This window comes from Macaca mulatta, chromosome 19, assembly GCF_049350105.2.
Source record: "Macaca mulatta isolate MMU2019108-1 chromosome 19, T2T-MMU8v2.0, whole genome shotgun sequence".
NCBI classification, from domain to species: Eukaryota; Metazoa; Chordata; class Mammalia; order Primates; family Cercopithecidae; genus Macaca; species Macaca mulatta.
This window is the reverse complement of record NC_133424.1, coordinates 42,813,449-42,836,873: the sequence shown is the minus strand read 5'-3', so window position 1 is coordinate 42,836,873 and position 23,425 is coordinate 42,813,449. Positions and strand designations below refer to the sequence as shown.

Genomic DNA, 23,425 nt, shown 5'->3' with positions numbered 1-23,425 from the left:
GAGGGACTCAATGGGAGGTAATTGAATCATGGGGGCAGTTACCTCCATGCTGTTCTTGTGATAGTGAGTGAGTTCTCATGAGATCTGATGGTTGTATAACCATCTTTACTCTCTTCACTCTGCACTTCTCCTTGCTGCAACCATGCGAAGAACGACATGTTTGCTTCCCCTTCTGCCATTATTGTAAGTCTCCTGAGACCTCCCAAGCCCTGCAGAACTGTAAGTCAATTAAACCTTTTTTCTTAATAAATTTTCCAGTCTCGGGTATGTCCTTATGGCAGCATGAGAACAGACTAATACAAGAGGCCTAATCGACTCACAGTTCCATATGGCTGGGGAGGCCTCAGGAAACTTACAATCATGGCAGAAGGTAAAGGGGGGAGCAAGGCACCTTCTTCACAAGGCAGCAAGAGAGACAGCAAGTGAGTGAAGAGGGAAGAGCCCCTTATAAAACCATCAGATCTGGTGAGAGCTCCCTCACTATCATGAGAACAGCATGGGAGAAACCTCCCACATGATCCAATTACCTCCCTCCAGGTCCCTCCCTTGACACCTTGGGATGACAGGTCAAAATTTGGGTGAGACTACAAACCATATCAGCATCTGAGACCCAGAAGTCTCAAAAAAATAGAAGTAAATGTACAAAAATCAGTAAATCTTTAAGGGAGCTAGGATAAGACATTGGATCTGAGAATGAGATGGTTCTAGTAATTAAGACTTGAGAGAGTTGTAGTTTTGGGGAGAAGGTATGGTGCACCTAGGGACGCAGGCGGTCCAGCACCTGGTTGGCTGGCTAAAGTAGGGTGAGGTCACTGAGATGGGCAAGTGGATCAGCCATCTGTAACGCAACAGTGATGGGCTACAGATCGTCCTTGTTAAAGCTGAGTTCACCCTTCATAATGACAATATTTGGTGATAAAGGAGGATGTTGACCCAGTTCTCATGATTCCTGGTGAATGACAAAAGTGCCCAGGAAATTGGTAAATGCTGGGGATCACAAGAAGTAGAGGGTAGCAGAGCCAGATGGTGCTAATCTAAAAGGTGCGGAGGCAGAAGTAGAAATACTTCTCAAAAGCCTTGGGATACAAAGAAGATACAAACTCCTGATCCTGACATGCCACCCTTGAGGGCTGCAGGGAAAGTTTCTTCCTAAAGTGTATCACCAAGACCACAGCATTCACTGTGACAGAACAGGGACATTGAAGATATAAGGTGTATTTAAGGAGGTTTGTTTAGCAAGAAACGTGGCTTCCATAGATCAATTTAGAAGGGAGAGGAGCACAAGGTATGTGCTCAGAGAAAAGCAAGCTCTGTATAACATAGGAATAGAAGATGACTAGAGGTCAAAGACAGCAGGAAGGGGAGGACAGTGAAGTCAGCCTGTATTGGAGAGATACTAGTGAGTGGAGGAAGAGCACCCTTGCCCTCAAGGGCCAGCCAGCAGGCGGCAGGATTCATTGATCCATTGGATTCTACCAAGTGTTGGAAACACTTATTGAATCCATCCCTATTGTCTTCAGAGGCATCTAACCTGATATGCCCCACTCCTGTGGGGGCCCTCAGGACCAGCCAGGTGTCCATACCTATGGTGGGCCTGGTGCTGGTCTCAGAATTTCAAAACTCCCACTACTGCTTCTTCTGTGAAGCTCCTACTTCATTAGTGTCAATCTTAGTCTCTCCTGGAAAATTCATTCCACCTCACATAATGAATAAATGATTCTTTTCTTAAATTAGGATTCAACGGAGTAATTGTAAAATTGGTATTTTGCTCAAAAATCCTTTCTTGGAGCTTACAAAAATGACATTAGAGAGAAACTTTCTCAGCGGTGATTTTTATAAAATGTAGCATATTAAACTGTATTTAAATACATTGAACATATATAAATTATCACAAGCAAAAAAAAAAAAAGACAATTATTATGTTTCCAAAAGATTTCAGTGGATTTCACATGAGCAAGACCTAATGACTCTGTCTATTAAAACGACTAATGTTTAGAAAACTGTTTTGTGTACCTTAGGACAGGACATCTCAGCTCTCAGGAAACAGACCAGCCTGCAGGACACACATTCCATGTCCTGGGTGTTGAGAATTGAAAAACAAACAGACAAACACACAAACAAAACACAGTTTTAAAATTATAACAGCTTTTCTAAAATTTACATAATTTTCAAGGGCATAGACCCTAATTTATTGAATCTTTTTGCTCCTAAACTAGTATCCAGTGCATAATAGTCCTGCCAATGTACTTGATAAACTGAACTAAACTCAATTCTCAAGTAGCCAAATTGGAATTCAGTGCAAAAAAGTCATTAGAGTAACTCTTGGGAAAAGGGTGACTTAAGACCAGTATGGATACATAAAATCTGCTTATGGCTATGGTTAAGAATGAAAGGCTTTTTCACTTTCCTCCATATCCACCATGGGGACATCCTGGAGTACCTTGAGAGGGGCTTATCTTGAGATAGATAGCATTTTCCACACTCTCCCTCTGCTCTCTCCCTCTGACCCTCTTGTTCATGCATTGGGCTCATGCCATGCTGCTGCATGCAAAGTACACTGATAATGGATGAATGGATTGATGGACAGACGGATGGATGGATGGATGGATGGATGGATGGATGGATGGATGGATGGATGGATGAATGAGTAAATGGATGGATGAATGAGTGGATGGATGGGTGGATGGGTAGATGGATGGATGGATGAATGGATAGATGGATGGGTGGATAGATGGATGGGTGGATGGATGGGTGGATGGATGAATGAGTAAATGGATGGATCAATGAGTGGATGGATGGGTGGATGGGTAGATGGATGGATGGACAGTTGGATGGATGGGGGGATGGATGAATGGGTGCATGGATGGGTGGATGGGTGGATGGATGGATGGACAGTTGGATGGGTGGATGAATGGATAGATGGCTTGGTGGATAAATTGGTGGATGGATGAAAGGATGAATTGGTGGATGGGTGCACGGATGGATGGAAGGATGGATGTGTAGTAAATGAAAGGAAAGAAGAAATTCACCCCTGAAATACTCTCACTCCTAGGTTCAACATCAGTCTGTAATAACCAAGAGAACATGCTGATAGGTCCCTGAGAGGCGGTACCCCAATGGGAAGCCACCACCACCAACTCCCTACTGGTCCCAGGCTAGAAAGACACGGACTTGTCAGTACAACGGATCCAGGATGAGAAGGAAGAAGTGCCTTCCCCTTCTGCATCCACAGTATGGATGCAGAGAACACAGATTTGTTTGGCAAATCTTAGAGTCTAGAACTGAAACCCACGTGGTGAAGCCTTCCAGTGGTACCAATCTTCCTATTGCTCCCTCCTTGCCAGAGGTGATAAGTATTGAATTTAAGGCCCACCAATAGGTCTTCTGGCAGGCTGAATGAGGAATAAAGTCTGAGAACCCATGACTCTTCTTGGTAGTCCTGGTTAAAAGCCCACACTCCTCAGATGACCCAGACACAGTGGATAATAAGTCAAGTTGGAAAGGTTGAGGAGGATGAGATTCCAGAATCCATGTCTCTTCCTCCCACCCTATGTGTTCACCTCCCATTCTTCCTCCTGTTTTTCTCTCTCCCCTAAGTCTCATTATTTTTTTTTTTTTGAGACAGGGTCTCACTGTGTTGTCCAGACTGGAGTGCAGTGGCATGATCTTGACTCACTGCAACCTTTGCCCCCAGGTTCAAGTGATTTTCCCACCTCAGCCTCCCCGGGTAGCTGGCAGTACAACAGGTGCATGCCACCATACCCGGCTAATTTTTGTATTTTTTTTATAGAGATGGGGTTTCACTATGTTGGTCAGACTGGTCTCGAATTCCTGACCTCAAGTGATCCGCCCACCTCGGCCTCCAAATTGTTGGGATTACAGGCGTGAGCTACCATACCTGGCCCCCGCTAAACCTCTCACTCAAAAGGGGAAGTGCCTTGGTCTGACCCTGTTGGAACCTCTGATCTCTCTCCCTTCCCCTGCCTTCCTTAACACCTCCTCCACCTCCTCCGTCAGCCAGAACTTGTGCAAATGACACTTGGAGTTCCACCTTCCCTGGCACGTCGGATGAGGAAATGACTGGAAACCTGACAGTCTATCACTACCAGGGAGTGACAATTTAAAAAAAAAAAAACGATTCAAGTTATGAGTGTAAGTTTAAAAATGTAACTAAAAGCCTTCATCAAAGTTTAAAGAGCTTCTTGCGCTTTTAGCATTTGCTTATTCTGATTTATTGACAATGACACACCTAGGAACAGTCATCTCTGCTGAGGCAGTGAAGTAATGGACTGTAGGGGGAGAGAGAAAAAGAGAGAGAGGGGGAAAAAGGGAAAAAAAAAGGGAAGGTGCAGCTCACAGAAGAGAGGCCGCTGATTACAGCCCACTAATTTGTTATGCACTCCGGCAAATCAGCGGTGATTCATATGACAAATAAGGAGAAAAAATTAACAGCTGTCATGTTGTGATGTGTTAATTTCCTGACAGTCTCTGCACTGAAGCCAATTACTGATTTAAGGGCAGGGAGAGAGAGCCCTGTTCAAGCTTCTAATTAGGCTTCTTCAAGACTAAAAGGATAAAAGCAAAAATAAGAGCAAGAGAATGAGGCAGGTAGCTGGGCTCCAGGAAGCTCACATGCTTTTAAAGCCCCAGTTAAATAGCTTTAAGCTTAAGTGTGTTTAAGATAAGAATTTAGAAACATTTATTCACTTTTATCCCTGACCTGGTGGTTTAGGCTTTTGTGGACTAATTGGGAGCTGAGCAGGGCCCAGGGCTCTTGTTGCCCTCTTTCTGCACGAGTCCAGCCTCTCAGATGTAATCTACTAATAATACCTTTGTTTAGCCGTGTCAACAACCATTCATCACCGTGGTAGACAAAGGGCAGTGGGCCCTCCACCAGCTTCCTACTCAAGGATCCTGCTGAATGCTGGACCTCCATTGTACTAACTTGTCCTGTGGCACTGGCCCCAAAAGAAGGCTGGCGGTGAGAGGAAGTTATTGGGGTCTGGCTGCTCAGACATCTAGGAAGCCTCCACATAGACTCAAAGGAAAGGAGAACTCATACGCTGTTGGTTTGACTTTGGTTTCTTCCAACATACTGTCATGCCTGATCCCAGTTACCTTATTTGTCATGTCCACTGATCCAGCTATCCAGAGTAGGAATGGATCTTTTCTAGGGACCTGAAAGGTCTTTCATGGGAAGAGTTAAGGGGTGCTGGCTGCTGAGAGAATCATTCTTGCCCATTCTAGACACACTGGGGATTCAACAAAGTTATCCATAGTAGGAGCTCCTCTCTAGCCATCATCATCGGTCAGAAAAATGGGACTTCAAGAGATCATGTGCCTCTGAGTATGACCAGCTACACAGATAGTGGTTCTTGTTTTGATCTGTTTTCCAAGAAAGGCAGTTCCCTTCCCATCTGTGCCCTTAATTCTTTCCTAGGGCTTTTTAAAAGGCTATTTGTAAATTTACTGGTTACTACTCAAAAGCAGTAGTCATGGATTGGTGCTGTGGTCACAGGAGCACAGGAGCCCTTCCTCAGAGGATTCCCGGGAAGGGCTTCTTCCTCAGATGGAAAGAAGCCTTATTTCCCAATGCTCATGGGTTTTTCCTTGTAGGTGGGGGAAATCCATCAGGATTCTTTGATTGCCTGTGACAACAGAGAGACAGAGAGAGAGAGAGAAGTAGGAGAAGAAGAAAGAGAAGAAGAAGAGGAGGAAGGAGAAGAAGGTGAGGAGGAAGAAGAAGAAGGAGGAGGAGGAAGAAGAGATGAAGGAGGAGGAGGGAGGTGGAGGGAGGAGGAGGACAAGGAGGGAGATAAAACCAAGGCTAAGTGGCCACAGTGAAGAGAGAATTTCTTGGCTCACGAACTAAAGAATCCAAGAAGATCTTGCTTGGGGGTCAGAACTTCAGGTAGGAATCCTGAGGCTTGAAATCACTGCCTTAGCCTCTTATCTCAACCTCCTTGGTGTGGGTCACATTTTCACATGGGCTTTCCACCAGCTAATGACCAACCAGAAACACACTCCACAGGTCCATGTCTGCTCGGAAAGAGAGAACAAGGTCTTTCTCTGTTAGTCACCCCATTAGAAGCCCTGAGGTGACACTCTGGTTGACAGGATGAGATTCATTAGGGAATCAACTACTGACTAAGTTAGACCTTGATATCATTGGAATGTTTTGCACCCTTCTTATCTCAGGCTGAAATGAGATCCCCAGTGTTGGAGGTAGGGCCTGGTGGGAGATGTTTCGGTCCCATGGATCCCTCATCAATGGCTTGGTGCCCTCCCCATGGTAATGAGTGAGTCCTCACTCCTATTAGTTCACATGGGAGCTGGTTGTTTAAAAGAGCCTAGCATGTCTCTTGCTCCCTCTTGCCATGTGACCTGCCTGCCCCCCTCCACCTTCTGCAATGAGTAAAATCTTCTAGAGGCCTCTCCAGAAGAAATTCATGGTGCCATGCTTGTACAGCCTGTGGAACCATGAGCCGAATAAACCTCTTTTCTTTGTAAACTACCCAGCCTCAGATATTCCTTTATAGCAATGCAGAACAGATTAATACAGACTTGAATCCTAGGTCCACCATGGAGCTAAGAGAAGAGCACACTCAGACAGGAGCATGAGGAAAAGATGAATTTCCAAAGGAAATCTGGGGATGATCCATAAAGAAGAAGGAAACCATAAATGTGCCTCAGAGTGAATCAGTGGACACAAAAGAGAGCCTTGCAGAGAGCTTCTAGGTCAATTCTTATGTTTCTGGATTCCCTTCAGCTTCCTAATATTTAAATATATTTAAGGTGATGTTAGCTAATTTTTCAGAAATTTGCAGGCTGGGGAGGAGGGAAGAGCAAGGGGTAGGGGCAGAAGCCCATTGGTGGTCACATTTGCAGCCAGCTCCTATTTTTGTAACAGTGACCCTAGAATTCAGATGCAGAGCAGGGCTCATTTATTGCAGGGCTTTCTTTCAATAGAGATTTATCACATGTCTGGGAGTCAAACAGGCCCCTAACCTGGAGGCATTTGCACGGCCCCTGGTGATGCAGCCCTGCTCTGGGACCTGTGCAGCCCCAGCTGAGGTCACGCCAACCCTCTGCCCCAGAGAATTGCTGCCTCTTGCTGCCCGAGTGTCTGGGTCCAGGGTAAGCACATCATTACTACAATTAAAGAATCACTCATGCGTTGACCGGTAAGGGGAAAATAGGTCCCTAGAGCCCCAGCCTCCTCTGGATGGCTTCCTCCTTTTAGGCAGGTGGTCTGATTAAAAGGCTTCAATAGTTTATTTCATTAGGAGTCACTGTTGGTATTGTCTGAGACAACAAGAATCCTTCGACATTGATTTTGTTGGTGACTGCAACCCTAAACTGGAAGGGATGGCTAAAAGGTAATTCACTCTATAAGCTTTGCTCAATACTGACCCATTATCAATTGAGTTGAAATATGTCAGCACGGTGAGATACGGAGCATATTATCTTTTTTAGGAAGGTTCACTGAGTGAATAACACACATGCATTTACCTATCTAAGTGCTGTCCAACAGACTTATGATCCATTGATTTATATAGCACCCTTCATCTGCATCAAGATGCTCTCCAAGAGAATGCCATGGCTGAGGAGAATTCTGTGCTGGCCTTGGGGAGAAGAGGCCACCTCCAGGGTGGGCAGTTTCCACTTTGTCAACCCTTCTGAGCTTGAAGAAACACTTCCCCTGTCAGGGAAACCATGCTGGCCAACTGGGGTTCCTTCTATGGGGTGGAGATGATGGACTGAGCTGAGTTCCGTCAGAGTGGTGGAAGAAGCAGCCAACCAGCTTTGGTCTGGGAAGGCATCAAGATAATTCTGACCTAAAGAGGAAGACAAGTTTGGTCGGGTGCAGTGGCTCACACCTGTAATCCCAGCAATTTGGGAGGCCGAGGAAGGTGGATCACTTGAGGCCAGGAGCTGGAAACCAGCCTGGCCAACACGGCGAAACCCCATCTCTACCAAAAATAAAAAAAATTAGCTGGGCGTGGTGGTGTATGCCTGCAATCCCAGCTACTTGGGAAGCTGAGGCACGAGGATTGTTTGAACCCAGGAAGTGGAGGTTGCGGTGAGCTGAGATCACGCCACTGCACTCCGGCCTATGTGACAGAGTGAGACCAAAAAAAAAAAAAAAAAAAAAAAAGAAGGAGAAGGAGAAGAAAGGGTAGACAGATACGGAATTGAAACAAAAAAGGCAGATGAGAATCCCAGGAGGAAGGCAAAGATGCTTGACAAAAACACAGAGGGAATTCTGGTTTTGATGAAAGCAAGAGTGTTTTTGCAGGCTGAAAATCTAGGCCTGGGATGGGTAATAAAGATAAAGAGAACAACATGAGAAATTCCAGGGTATGAGATCTGAGGCCCTAAAAATCCAGAAAATGGACTGAGCCCTCCATTCCACTGCTCGCCGTGTTGCACACCTGTTTGGCTTCCAGAACTCTTCCAGTGTCTTTGAGAAGGACTTGGAGAGACGCTGCCTCTGTTTCCATGGCCCTGCCTCTTCTCTCCTTCTGTCTCTAGCTCTCGCTCTCTCCACAGGTTCCCCTGTCTGCCTTAATCTTTCTTCCCTTCTCCTCCCTTTCTCACTGTTTCAGGTCCCTTTTACCATAACCCATTCTGACTATTTTAATCTCTGATGGGTTTTAATTACTACTCAAGGATTGTAGGATATTTGTGGGAGTGAGAGAGGTCCTCAAAGGAAACAAAACCCAAACAGACTGCACGAGCAGTATGATCCGATGGGCCAGGCAAAAGTCAAGTTTAGAGTCTGCTCACTCCGAAGGTTGACCAGGTCCCTCCTGCCCTTCTGCCTCCTCTTTTCCATGCACAACCATCCTTGCACTGATGTCCATTGGCCAATGAAGAAGATGCTTCCATCGCGGTGGTCTTGGTGACAATTGTGGGACCTTGACATAGTCCATGCATGAAAACCCTTTTCTTCTTGGCTGCTTCTTTTCCATCCAACAAAAGGTATTTTTCTTTCATCTTCCTCCTCCATAGGTACCTGTAGATATTTTTCAGTGCTGTGATTTAGCACCAGAGTTAGGGGGCTGTTGCATTTAAAAGGCATCATTTTCTGATGAGCATGTGGCCTTATCAGCTCCTCTCTCCCTGCGTGGCTGAGTGTTATCAGTGCACGCTGGGAAGCACTTGTGTTAGGGAAGCGAGCCTCAGCTGAGAGGTGCTGTGTTACTACAAAGCTTTCAGGTGATGGAGTGGCTGGTGCAGAGAGACACATCAAGATAGCAGGAATCCGGAGAATGTTCTCTGTAAGATTAAGCAGCAAGAACAGTTCAAACCAGAGACCCACTGTCTAAATGTGTAGGGAGGGGAGAAATAGTAAGGTCTGTGGTCCTTAGAAATAAAAGAGTCAGAGTTCTCTCATTGACATGGAAGTGCCTGGAAAGGATTCTGCATTTTACAGGTGTGCAAACTGAGCTTTCATGACTTTCTGCCAGGTACCAAGCCTGTCTGGGCTCTTGGCTGGAGAACCTGCCAGACTTGCAGGTGACCTGAAGGAACTGTACACCCAACAAAGGATTAACATCTAGAATCCACAAGGAGCTCAAACAAATCGGCAAGAGGAAAACGAATAATCCCATTATGAAGTGGGTGAACGACATGAGTAGACATTTCTCAAAAGATGACATACAAATGGCAACAAAGATGAAAACATGTTCAACATTGCTAGTCATCAGGGAAATGCAAGTTAGAACCATAATGAGATACCACTTTGCCCTGGTCAGAATGGCCATGTTTTAAAAGGAGGAAAAAAAAAAAAAAAAGACGTGGGGGTGGATGTGGTGAAAAGGAATCGCTCAGACACTGCTGATGGGAATGTAAATTAGTACAACTTCTATGGAAACACAGTATGGAGATTTCTCAAAGAACTAAAAGTAGAGTTACCATTTGATCCAGCCATCCCATGCTGGGCGTCTACCGAAAGGAAAAGCAATCATTATATAAATAAGACACCATCAGGTGTATGTCGATTGCAGCACAATTCACGATGGCAAAGATATGGGCCCAACCTAACTGTTCCTCAGTGGATGGGTGGATAAGGAAAACGTGGATCTGTACCGTGAATTACTACTCAGGTATCTAGTCCTCTTCCAAAGAAGTGCCATGGCGGGAGGGAGGGTAACACTGAGAGAGCGGAAGGATCTGACAGGGGTGCAGAGGCTCGTTACTCTCCAAGTCCCCATGGGCTCAGAGAAAAACAGGTCAAATCCCAGCACTGTAAGAAACTCCCCTCCCCCAAGTTCCACTGGAACCCATTTCAAATTCTGAGTCTGGCAAATCTCAACTGCCAGAAAGGGTTTATGAAGGAAAGGCAGGGCAGGAGACAGAGCATTTGGTGAGGTTGCAATTGATTTAGGCTGTGTACACAACAAAAGCATCTGATTCCAAGCTCTCGTGAGGGAGTTTCTGACCTGGATCACAGAGACTTGTGTTGATCCAGACATGAGCCCCAGCTAATCCTAGCAGATCATAAAATGGTAGGTAAAATGCCGGTGGTGTGAGAAATAGGCACTTCCTGGGGGAAGTGGGTCGGGGCATAGATTTCATCCCATTCTTAAAAGAGATGGTGACCCCAAAGAGCTGAGGATGTGTCTTCTCACTGCTTCTGAACTGGGCTCTAAAGTCAGACAGACCTGGCTCCAACCTCTGCTCTTGCATGTGAAACCTATACAACCAGAGGCACTTATTTGTCCTCCATGAGCCACAGTTTCATAAAAACTATAAAGAGAGGTAACAGTACTGCTACCTCAAGAAACTGCTGTTAGGATCAAAGAAGGCATTGCACGTGAAATGATTCCCCCAGTGCCTGGTGCACGGTAACCTCCAGTTGGCACATGTCTGTGGCAACAGTGCTGGTGGAAGTGGTGGAAGCTGCAGGGCTCTAGCCCTAAGCCTGATCATAACTCAAAAGCCCCTTCTTTCAGGATTGTTGCCTCATCTGTAAAATAGGTACAGTAGTCCCAACCTGCTGCCTCATAGGGATGCTATGATGATAATAAGAAACAGTGGGTAGAAAAGAATGTAAGGCTAGAACAATGATACATGTAGCCTTTCCCCACCGCACAGTTTATTGGGGTGGTTGTTCCCCTGACCCCATTACCAAGCATGGGGGCTGGGTCAGCCTATGCCAGAGGAGGACTGGTGAGCTGGCAGAGGATCTGTAACCCTGATCACCAGGTGGTTTCCCAGAGCCCATAGCTCCAGATCTTCACCTTTTATACAAGCTCAAGGGTAGCTGGGGGCGGGGAGAATTGCCTTTTAATTTAATAGGGAAAATAATTCGCGTGCTTATAATGAAATGCGACAAGCAGAACATAACAAGTAAATACAATACAAACTACGTTGCAAGCCTCTAAGGTAACAGAAAATAACTAGTTTTAGTTGCTTTTTTATCTATTATGAGGAATGTCAAGCATTTGACAACAGAGTATTTAATAAAAAATACTATAATTTGTGTTTAAGCGATAGCAATAGATATTACATTTATTTTATTTCTATCCAAGGAGACAGGTTTGGGATTTCTTAAAGGAATTAGGAAATACAAAGTGAGAGGTTTAATGGGCCTGAGATGCACAGGCCGTGGGCTAGGGCTCCCTGGGGCTTGCATGTGGGGACACAGCCAGCTGGAGGGCTGTGTGACCAGCACGTGCATCCTCAGTGGAGAGCTAAGGGAGAGATGTGACCACATATGCCAGGGAAAATACTGAGGGACCAACTGGGGGCTGTATTGGGTATCTTCACATGTGGTCCCTAGGGGCCCCCAGAAGGTCTCAGTACTGCTGGGGAGAGGGACCATGACACATTTAGAGAGCAAATAAAACTCTAGGCAAACCTCATTAGCAAACCCCAGAAAAGATACAGTGTTGTTCTAGCTTTATTGGTGATAGTAAAAAATCCACAATGCACATGCCCATCAAAAAGGGATCGGGGGTCGGGCGTGGTGGCTCACGTCTGTAATCTTTGGGAACTTTGGGAGGCTGAGGCAGGTGGATCATGAGGTCAGGACTTCAAGACCAGCCTGGCTAATATGGTGAAACTCCATCTCTACTAAAAATACAAAAATCAACTGGGCATGGTGGTGCGTGCCTGTAGTCCCAGATACTCAGGAGGCTGAGGCAGAAGAATTGCTTGAACCTGGGAGGCGGAGGTTGCAGTGAGCCGAGATCATGCCACTGCACTCCAGCCTGGGCAACAGAGTGAGACTCTGTCTAAAAATAAATAATTAATTAATTATAAAGGAGATCAGGTAAACAAAATTATATATCCCTCAGAGGATGGGATTTGGTAAATCCTGCACCTGGATTTACAGGTGCAGGTGGGAGTCGACCTCTGTATTAGTTCATTTTCATGCTGCTAATAAAGACATACCCAAGACTGGGTAATTTGTTAAGGAAAGAGGTTTAATGAACTCACAGTTCCACATGGCTGAGGAGGCCTCACAATCATGGTGGAAGGTGAAAGAGGAGCAAAGGCACATCTTACATGGTGGCAGGCAGGAGAGTGTGTGCAGGGGAACTCCCCTTTATAAAACCATCAGATCTCGTGAGACTTACTAGCAAGAGAATAGCACAGGAAAAACCCACCCCCATGATTCAGCTGTCTCCCACCAGGTCTCACCCATGACATGTAGGGATTATGGGAACTACAATTCAATATGAGATTTGGAGGCGGGGACACAGCCAAACCACATCAACCTAAAAAATGCAATGGTGATGGAAAAAAGCAGAAGTGATTTATGTTGATCTAAACACATGCATGTAACCAAACAACATATGTAATTTACAAACGTGTGTGTGTGTGTGTGTGTGTGTGTGTGTGTGTGTGTGTGTAAACATAGATTAGAAGGATTTGGAGGAAAAGTCACAATAATGCTTCCTTCTGGAAGAAGAGAACGGAAGGGGATCAGGAAGAGATGTGTAGAGACCTTAAGAGTATAATGAAGCCAGCTTCCTGGATGGGACTCAGAATTCCTTGATTTTCTTTGTAAACATCTGCAAGAAATACAGGAAATTTTGATTTTTGGTTAATTTTGAATGTTGGGCATTTAGATATTTCCCTTTTCTCTGTGTTTTTGGTACTTTTTCCCCAAAAGAGCAAGCAAGGTGAACATTCAGAGAGCAATATGATCAGGGTGACTTCTTGGGGCCAGGAAAGGGTCTGGGAATGGGGTCAGTGACATAGAAGGTTAGGCACCCTGTCTCACCTTAATTTCATTACTACAGAGAAGAAGGTTGGATTTAGATGTCTCCAGGGTGCATCTAGCTCTGGTGTGCTCACCTGCATCAACCAGCTGAAAAATCCTTTTGGAGCTTAGGAAGGAGAAGTCAGGCAGAGGAGCTGCTGAAATGATCAGAGCTTGACTCGAAGCCAAGAAAGGCTTGGACAGAGACAGAGAAAGCGTATGGGCAGGACGGTGATGCATGGGTGCCCCAGGAGGAGGGGGCAGCAGTAAGACTGGGTTATGGGAGGGTTAGAGGAGGGCCACCGGGTCATTGAGCAGAGTGAGGATTTGGAGGGTCAGTGTCTCAATGTGTGTACTGGCCAGAACGTGTCTCTAGAGCCTGTGAGAGCTCAGACCCCTTTGAGTGGAGCCAGTATCATGCACCCAGTATCACCACAGTGAAATGTCAGCCCAATGGCCAGATTCCAAGTTTTCAAGAGAAGCCCAAATCTCTTCCTTCTATGAAAGCTTTTAATTTTTAGATGTTAGCTCAACTTATTTTTGTAACCCTTTTGGAGCACAGCACACAGATCTGGGGGCTGCATAGAGCCTCTAGAGATGGTCATGGGTTCTTGGACTCTGAGAACTTTCCATCTGTAGATTTGATAGGAAGAAAGCCCCTAGGTGGTCCCACCCTTCCTGCAACTAAATCTTATGGTGGCTGAGCCACTTCCCAGGCATGTGAACTCAGCCAAGTCTTTCAAACTCTCAGAGCCTCAGTTTCCTTAGGGAGTCGTTGGACCTAACTCATGGACTGCTGGGAAGATTAAACAATATCCCATACACATGGGAACATGTTCAGAACATTGTGAAGTGCTGTTCACACACAGAGCATTAATGCCACCATTCGTGTTGGGTGTTGTGAGTTTTTATAAGCAAAGGATCTGCGTCAAATCCATTCAGTATCCTTGTGTCTTAACAACAAATGGTCAAATGTGCCTAACAATTTCTCTTGCGTGGCTCCATGCAGACGATGCTAGCATTTGGGCTCTTTTAAGAAGTTGTTTCTGGTGTGGTCAGACATGACCCTTAAATAAGCGGGAGTTTCCTGGGATTTCCTGCTGGATCTGGTGCCCAATCACCATCAGGTAGCGGCACTGAGAAAGGAGCTCCCTTATCTTGCTCCAAGTCTCATCTCCAGGAGCCCCACTTGGTACTGCTGCACCTGCAGCTGTTCTCAGCTGGCTGGGACCGCACCACAGAAGAGAGATCAACACTGACCTCCCACCTCCCAAGAAGACCACAATGGCGAGAGGCCTGCAAAGGCTGCCACCGGAGAGGCACCCTGGAGGATGTTTGAGGAGAACATGCTCCCTGTCCTCGGGTGAACAGAGGGCATTGTGTGTGAGGGAGACGTAGTTCTGGTATTCCATAGGATCCCAAGTGGGAGGAGTAGGACGCTTGAGTTGCGCAAATCAGAGTTGCATGTATAAAGTGGGCAGTTTTGCAAATGGAGAGCTGCCTCTCACTGGAGGAGTTCCAGGCAAGGCGAGTGGCCCCGGAAGAGGTATCAGTTACCATCTGAAGTGTAATCTGGCCACACACCCTGGGGAAAGGCTCCTTCTAGCGTAGGCTTCCAAGATACTCCAGCAACCAAGCATCACAAGCATCCCTGTGGAGCACAGACTGGGGCCTCTTCTGCAACCCAAGCTGGCTGATCCTCAGAGCAGGACAGACCCCGCCATATCCATGGCCGATCCCATAGCCCACCCCCCACCCCAGGGTCTGTCCAGGTAGCCTGTGGCATAGCCAGAGCAATTAATAACTTTGGCACCTGGATGAGAGGCCCTGGCAGGTTTCTCCCATTCTCCATTTCCCTTCCCAGTCCCTGTGAATAAATTAATCCCCTAATACATAATTAACTTGGAGTTGAAAGGTGAAGTCAAACTTAACCAATTTACTGTTCTGGAGCTGGTTTAGTTCGGATCATGTGATTTTAATTCTTTCCGTATGACCAGGTGATGGTGAAGGAGGCAGGGGGAGAGGAGAATGCACAGATTAATTTCATTCCTTAACCTCCCTAATGTGCCTGCTTGCTTGCATCGTGTTGCAGACAGCAGATCATCACATGATTTATGGGACTGACCGCTGCCTGCATCTCTCAGGCTAATGACACACACACTAGAGTCATTGATTTGTATGAGTAGCCCCCACTCTTCATTTATCACAATTTAATGTAAGAGTTTGCAATGCAGAAAAAAAAATTCACATGGGAAACATGGACCCATAGGCCCCGCCGCTAACCAGTTATGAATCATTTGCTGCCTTTTAATATATAGACTCTTCTATTCTGGAAAATGCCCCGTAAGGTCATATTCTTCTCCTGAACATCCCGACAATTAAAGTCCCCAAGAAGCTGTTTGAAGATGCATGGCCCACCAGCACCTTTGTTAGCTCACGCTCTCTTGTAATGCATGCTATCGATTTGCGTCTGAACTCTCCGGAACCCTTCATAAGCCATAACCTGCAAAAGTTTCCGAGGGCAGCACTGTGCAAGCTGAGTGTGTGATGCCCAGGAGCTCCAGGCACGAGCCAGCCAGGCCGCATGTGGACATGGGGCCTGGCCCCTTCCCCACACAAGCACTGGGGCCAGCCCAAAGGGGCTTGTAGCTCTGAGGGTCAGATCAACTCCCCCACATTAAGGGCATTTACTTTCTGATTATAAAAAGTGACAAAAGCTAAGAAGTTGGAAGATTTCGACAAGGAACTAAAGACATGATGAGCAACAATACTGGGAGAGCCTGTATTTTTCAAACTGGGGAGAAGGCATCCCGAGCTAACACCTTTGGAACACTCAAAGCCTCAGAACAGCCCAGCACATCTTCCTGGAGGGACACTTTTAGTCCATACATTGGGAAGAAAAATATATAAATGTTAATTAAAATATACATAGCCCTGTTATATAATGAAATGGAAAACACATTTTTTCAAGATGAAACCTAAGCCTTCAAAATAATGCGCTTATTCAGGATCCTTGACTATTCCCAGAGCTGGCTTGACTGTGGAGGGGTGATCTGTGCTCTAGGGTATTAAGGGGGGAAGGTTGGGAAGCATAGTTCTTGTAAACTAGGGTCACAGACAAAGAGGCCTAAAGAGCAAAGCAGGCCAGGTGAGGACCCAAGCAGGCAGCACCTAGGAGCCCATCTGCTGGGGTGAGCATGGCTCAGCTCTGGTTGGAGAACTATAGGCCCAGTGTGGCCTCGCTTCCTAATTTTCCAGTGATGTATAAAATCCTGATTTTTTTAAATGAAAAAAAAAACCGTATATTTTTAAACTAAGGTAGTGGAAAGAACACAGTTTAGCCCAAACTGAATGCTGGAATCCGTGAGCAAGTCGCACCCTGTAGTGTGATCCGCTCATCGCATGCATTCTCCCTTCCTTAGGAAGTACCTCTCATGCCACAGTCAGGAGCAGACTTGTTGCAAGCTGTAAAGATCTTTGGAAAGCAGTATTATTACCCCCAGCAGCAATAGAAAGAGCATTTTCTCGGGCAGGGCACGGTGGCTCTCACCTGTAATCCCAGCACTTTGGGAGGCCAAGGCAGGCGGATCACTTGAGGTCAGGAATTCGAGATCAGCCTGGCCAACATGGTGAAACCCTGTCTCTACTAAAAATACAAAAATTAGCCTGGAGTGGTAATGCGTGCCTGGAATCCCAGCTGTTCTGGAGGCTGAGGCAGGAGAATCACTTGAACTCGAGAGGCAGAGGTTGCAGTGAGCTGAGATCGTGCCACTGCACTCCAGCCTGGGCCATAGAGTGAGACCCTGTCTCAAAACAAAAACAAAACAAAAAAATAAAAACAAATAAACAAAAAAACAAAAAGCATTTTTGTGGATCCCAGAACAGATTGCAGGTCAGGTTCAATCCCGAGGTTAGGAATCCCAACTTAGAAGCTCTGGGTTTGGAGTAAGGAGAAAATAGTTGTCTATTCACCATATTTTAAAAAAATCAGTGGGTATAAAAGTTTGGTTATGCTAGATGAGTAAATTATGGAGATTTGCTGTACAACATAGCGCCTATGGTTAGCAATATTGTTCACTCAAAATTTGTTAAGAGGGTGGATCTCATGTTAAGGATTCTTATCACAGATCAGGCACAGTAGCTCATGATGTAATCCCAGCACTGTGGGGGGCCAGGGTGGGTGAATCATTTGACCCCAGGAGTTTGAGACCAGCTTGGGCAACTTGGAGAGACCCCATCCCTACAAAAACTACAAAAAAAAAATTAGCTGGGCATGGGGGCTCATGCCTGTAGTCCCAGCTAATCAGGAGGCTGGAGTGGGAGGATGGCTTGAGTCTAGGAGACAGAGTCTGCAGTGAGTTGAGATCACGCTCTGCACTCTAACCTGGGCAACAGAGCGAGACCCTGTCTCAGAACAAACAAACAAGCAAAGAGTTCTTACCATAAAGAAAAAGGCATCATGGCAACTCCAGGAGATGTTAAGTGCACCTATTATCTTGATTTTGGGGATGATATCACAGGTGTTTGCATATTTCAAACTCATCAAATTGTACACATTAAACATGGGCACAGGGAGGGGAACATCACACACTGCGGTCTGTTGGGAGGTTGGGGGAAAAGAGAGGGAGAGCGTTAGGACAAATACCTAATGCATGTGGGGCTTGAAACCTAGATGATGGGTCGATGGGTGCCGCAAACCACCATGGCACATGTATACCTATGTAACAAACCTGCATGTTCTGCACATGTATCCCAGAACTTAAAGTAAACTTTTTTTAAAGCACTTTTTTTGTGTATTCATTATATTTCAATAAAACTGTAAAAATTGCTATCTAATTATAATATAGTTGATACTATTTTTTAAAAATAAAAGATAATTTATAATAACTGCCCCCCAAAAAAAAACAAACAAAAAAATCCAAACACTATCACACTAAGGCTATTTATCACTTCTTGAATGAATTATTTTCTTAAAATAATCATTCTGAAGATGTCATCTGGGTTCATTTAGTATTTTCTTTTTTTTTTTTTTTTTTTTTTTTTTTTTTTGAGACGGAGTCTTGCTCTGTCACCCAGGCTGGAGTGCAGTGGCCGGATCTCAGCTCACTGCAAGCTCCGCCTCCCGGGTTCACGCCATTCTGCCTCAGCCTCCCGAGTAGCTGGGACTACAGGCGCCTGCCACCTCGCCCGGCTATTTTTTTGTATTTTTTTAGTAGAGACGGGGTTTCACCGTGTTAGCCGGGATCGTCTCTCGATCTCCTGACCTCGTGATCTGCCCATCTCGGCCTCCCATTTAGTATTTTCATACCATCATGTTTATTTTGTAGAAATGTCTACCTATAATCCCCCATTGTTTTTCCAGAAGCACCTCACCCTCAGATTTTAGGGAAAGGGGGAAGTAGAAAGAAATTCTGAAATAATGACCTGGTCTCTGCCTGATAAACTCTGGCACTCTAATAGGTGGGATATACGTATAGAAATCCACACCAGGGATTGCAGGGCCTGTGATGCATCCACCTTTGTACCAAGCCCTGTGCTGCCTCTGGGGTGATGGAGCAGGTGATCTGAAACATCTCGAATGAATGGGAGGCTTCACCCCTGACTGGAGCAGTCAGCTGCTGGGTGCTGAATTATGAATCAGAAAGTGAGGGCAGCACAGTCCTGACCAAAGTGATGTCAGGGATGGAGAAGATGCCCTTTCCAGATGTCCAGCGGGGAGGGTTCACTGGTGGGTAGAGGTGGGTCAGAGAAGGAGCCCAGGGGAAAAACAGCAGCGTCGCTGGCTCCAGGCTGTCACTCTGGCTGGTGAGCCCACTCTAGTGCCTCATCTGTTACTGGAGACAGTAATGCCTACCCCGTCCTCCCACCCATGTCTGTCTTGAGGCTTTTTGTAGGATTGGTTTGGTTTTTCATTGATTGGTTTATACATTCATTCATTCATTCATTCATTCATTCATTCATTCATTCAATAAATACATATAGATACTTCCTATGGGCCAGGCCCTGTGCCAGCAACCTGGGGGTAGAGGGCGAACAGGATAAGCAGGATTTTTGCCCTTATGCTCTAGAGTGGAGGCAGAGCGTGTATTACTAAGAAAACACATCAGATCATTTCAGACGGAGGGAGTGGAACCTTACAGTGGGCGGTCAGGGAAGTTCTCTAAAGAGGTGACATGTGAATTGAGACCTCAATGGCAAGAAGCGTGTGAGGCCCCGCAAGAAGTGCATTTTTAGTAGAGCTAACGAATGTGCAAAGGCCCTAGGGCAGCAATGAGTCTGACACAATTGGGGAACAGCAATCCATCCAATGTGTCCGGAGCTGAGCCTCGCTCATCTGAAGTCACCCTCAGGGCAGAATGGGATGAGGTAGTCGGGGGCAGGGAGCAGAGAGGCAGCCAGGGACACAGCCAACGCTGACCCCTGTTCACAGCATCTGGGCTTGAGGGGGCAGTTGACAGAGACTAGGTGCTGCCCTCTAGAAATCCACAGGCTGAGGGGAGAGGTGCATCCCAGAGTTGTCAGATGGCAAGATGAGGTCTCTGCAGGATATCTGGGGGACAAGAGGCTTTTGAAGGAAGACGATGAATTTGCAGAGAAGCAGAGGATGGGAACTGCATGTCCAAGACATGGCCTGGAAAGTCTAGGGAACCAAGTCAGCTGTTGGTGTGGCCAGACCTGCAGATGGATGCACAGGAGGGGCTGCGGGTAGGAGAGAAGGCCAGGAGGGAGTGGTAACAGATGAGGCAGAGAAACAGAAGAGTGAGCAGAAGGACTCAAGCCCGATCTGCGAGGCTCCCCATCAGGGCTGAGCTAGTAGCCACAGTGGCCCATGGTTTCCAGAGTGGCCAGGCAGAGAGCCCCAAGGATCCTTTATCAGACAGAGGATAGCTACCTAGAGACCTCCTGGACCTCGACTTTCCACCCAGAACAGGAAACTTTAACATCCCCAACAATGCAGACAGCTGGGCCAGCACCACGACAAAAGCCAGGTGAGTACTGGCCCACGGCTGACCCTGGCCTATAGATCTGTGTGTTCTGCAAAAGCAGGTAGGATCTCATTGTCAGCAGCTGTCACACTTGCACTACCTCACCACCACCTCCAGGCCAAAAGCCAGTCTCCAGGCACCTGGGTGGGCTCCTTGAGTGTGCCACTGCTTTTTTTTTTTTTTTTTTTTTTTTCTGAGATGGAGTCTTGCACTGTCCTTCAGGCTGGAGTGCAGTGGTGTGATCTTGGCTCACTGCAACCTCTGCCTCCTGAGTTCAAGCAATTCTCATGCCTCAGTCTCCTGAGTCGCTGGGATCTCAGACATGCACCACCACGACCGGCTAATTTTCATATTTTTAGTAGAGATGGGATTTCACTGTTGGTCAGGTTGGTCTCGAACTCCTGACCTCACGTGATCCACCCGCCTCAGCCTCCCAAAGTGCTGGGATTACAGGCATGAACCACCGTGCCCAGCCTAACCACTACCTTTTCCTAAAACTGTTGCTGTATGCCATCGGCTCATTTCGTCCTATTAATTTGTAAGGTAAACACAGTTATCACTATTTCATGCAAGCAAGCAGGCTCAGAAATGCTAACTGGCTTGTTCCAGGTTTCACAGTTAAAAGGTAATGGAGCTGGTGTTACAGGACTCATGTATTTGGGGTGCGCAAGGCAGTTTTAGGGGCTAGAAAGATACTATGATTTATCCTACGTTTTCCTGAAAGGAGAGCTGGAGCCCAGGGTATGTGGAGGTGGCCCCCTTGGGAGATGGCTCTATGGAACAGGGGTAAGGCACTAAAGGAGATAAAATCATTCTACTCAGTATTTATTCAAAGGAAAGAATATTTGTATGTCAAAGGGATACCTGGATCCCCATATTCACTGCGGCACTATTCACAATTGCAAAAATATGAAATTAACCTAAGTGTCCACTCATGAATGAATGGGTAAAGGAATAGTATTCAGCCAGTAACAATAATGAAATCCTGTTCTTTGCTGCAACGTGGATGGAACTGGAGGTCATTCTGTTAAGTGAAATAAGCCAGGTACAGAAAGACAAATATCACATGTTCTCACTCATATATGGGAGCTAAAAAGTTGATCGCATGGCAGTAGAGGGTAGAATGATAGTCACCAGAGGCTGAGAAGGGTGTGGGGGCTGTGGGCAGGGCAATGAAGAGAGGTCAGTAAATGGGTACAAACATACAGTCAGAAGAAATAAGTTCCAGCATTTGATAGCGCAGTAAGGTGACTATAATTAACAAGAATATATTGTGTATTTCAAAATAGCTAGAAGAAAAGATTAGCAATGTTCCTAACACAAAGAAATGATAAAGATGCAAGGTGATGGCTGTGCTAATTACCCTGATTTGATCATTACACATTGTATGCCTGTATTAGAGTATCACATGTACCTCATAAATATGTGCAATTATTATGTATCAATAAAAATAAATAAATTCCATTTTAATTAAAAAAAAAAAAAGCAGAAAGGAGAGAAGGCTGATTCAAGAGAAGCCCAACCAGATGTCCTGAGGGCAGGAAGCAGGAATGTGGGTTGGGGCCTGGGTGGGGATATTTAGATCAACTTGCACAGTACAGGAGAAAAAGGCTGGCCAGAGACTTAAAGCTGAGGCACAAAGTAGCAAATGACGTAGATTCCATGATGAGAAAATTACCCCTCGACATTTTTCATTCCATCCTGAGGCTCTCTGTTCAGTGATGCCTATCTCAGAGCTGGGGCATGGGACTGAATTTAGCTACAATTTACAAATAATGTTTAATCATTGTATTTATTGAACTGTTGTTTCCTATTTATGTCTAATAATGGGGGCTTCCCATTGGTGATCATTGTAGAATGTTTCTTTTAACAACACAGGTCCAGCATGGTACCTCAGGCCTGTAATCCCAGCGCTTTGGGAGGCTGAGGCTGGAAGATTGCTTGAGCCCAGGAATTCGAGGCTGCAGTGAGCTATGATGGCGCCACTGGACTCCAGCCTGGGCGACAGAGTTAAGACCCTGTCTCAGAACAAAACACTAACAAAAAATACCACACTTGGTTCTGTAAAAGAGGTAAGTGGACGTAATGAAAATATAATTAGTGGGGAGTAGAGGGCCCAGAGATATGGTGGATGTGGTAAAAACAGACCCAGGAACAGCGAGAAAGCAAGTGAAGGCTGTGGCTCCATCCTGCACTCATTGCTCCCTGCAGACACCCTGATCCTGAGTGCAAGCCTGGTCCTGTTTTCCAATCAGGCCGTCTCCTCCAAACAAGGGCTGCTTGTATTAATGATGGTGACAGCAACAACGACTACAGTAATAACAATAAGCATCATAACAGAAATTATCATGTCCGATTGAAGTCTCTTGTTTGCCAAATGCTCTCACATCCATTATGGCATCTGAAGGGGACCTCTGCGTCTGTACCTTCTGCAGAGGCCATTTGGGCCAGGGGAGCCCTGGACAACCAGGCTGGACTCAGTGAACAGCTATGAATTGACTGATTGATTGATTGATTATAAACACTTATAAGAGGCCATGGGCGGAAGGCAGCCTTCCACGAGTTCTGTTTGCTCATTAGAAACTAGTGACTGTAAGGGTACTTTTGCCTTTACCTAATTAATGTACATCTACTGCTCTGGACTGACAGCCTCATGAGGGCAGGGTCTCTTCCTGGTCCCAGTATACAGCAGGGGCTCAGCAAATGCTGAAGCACGAATATTACCGCTTTTAAAGAGGATTTCTTCCTTCCACGATGTCTTGTGAGGATGCTGAGTGAAGGAGAGGGACTCCGAGCTGCAGGAGTTCCTTCCCTGATAGCCAGGCCCTGGTGCCTGGCAGATTGTCGAGCATGTTAAATGCACCCATGATGACGACAAAGCTCTGGACAGCTTAAATCACTGCCAAAAACTGAGACCTTGGTTGTGTGTCATGATTGTCTTATTATTATTGTCAAGTCACATTGTGAAATAAACTCATTTAACCAGCACGAATTCAGCAAAATGCAGTTGTAGAGGGAGAAGAGCAGAGAAAAATTTTCACATCCCACCCTCCCTTCTCTGATGACATCTCTTTGCTAAATTGTGCACCCTTCATCCGGTCCTTGGAGGTTTGTCCATGGAGGTCACCTCCAATGAGGCTTTGGTCCTGCCCACAAGCTCCATCAAGTTTGGCATTCTGAACTTGTGGGTGTGGAGGGGCCACTCTGTGGGTCCTGCTTC

General features: G+C 46.0%; 1 long non-coding RNA gene across 1 annotated transcript in view; it reads right to left on the bottom strand.

Annotated features, from left to right (window-relative positions):
- Positions 1-23,425, bottom strand: part of LOC144336635 (uncharacterized) — a 35,611-nt gene that overhangs the window by 4,406 nt on the left and 7,780 nt on the right. The window contains exon 2 of the long non-coding RNA XR_013408824.1: positions 2,014-2,076. This is a non-coding gene — a long non-coding RNA (uncharacterized LOC144336635). The remainder of the gene's footprint in view (positions 1-2,013; positions 2,077-23,425) is intronic.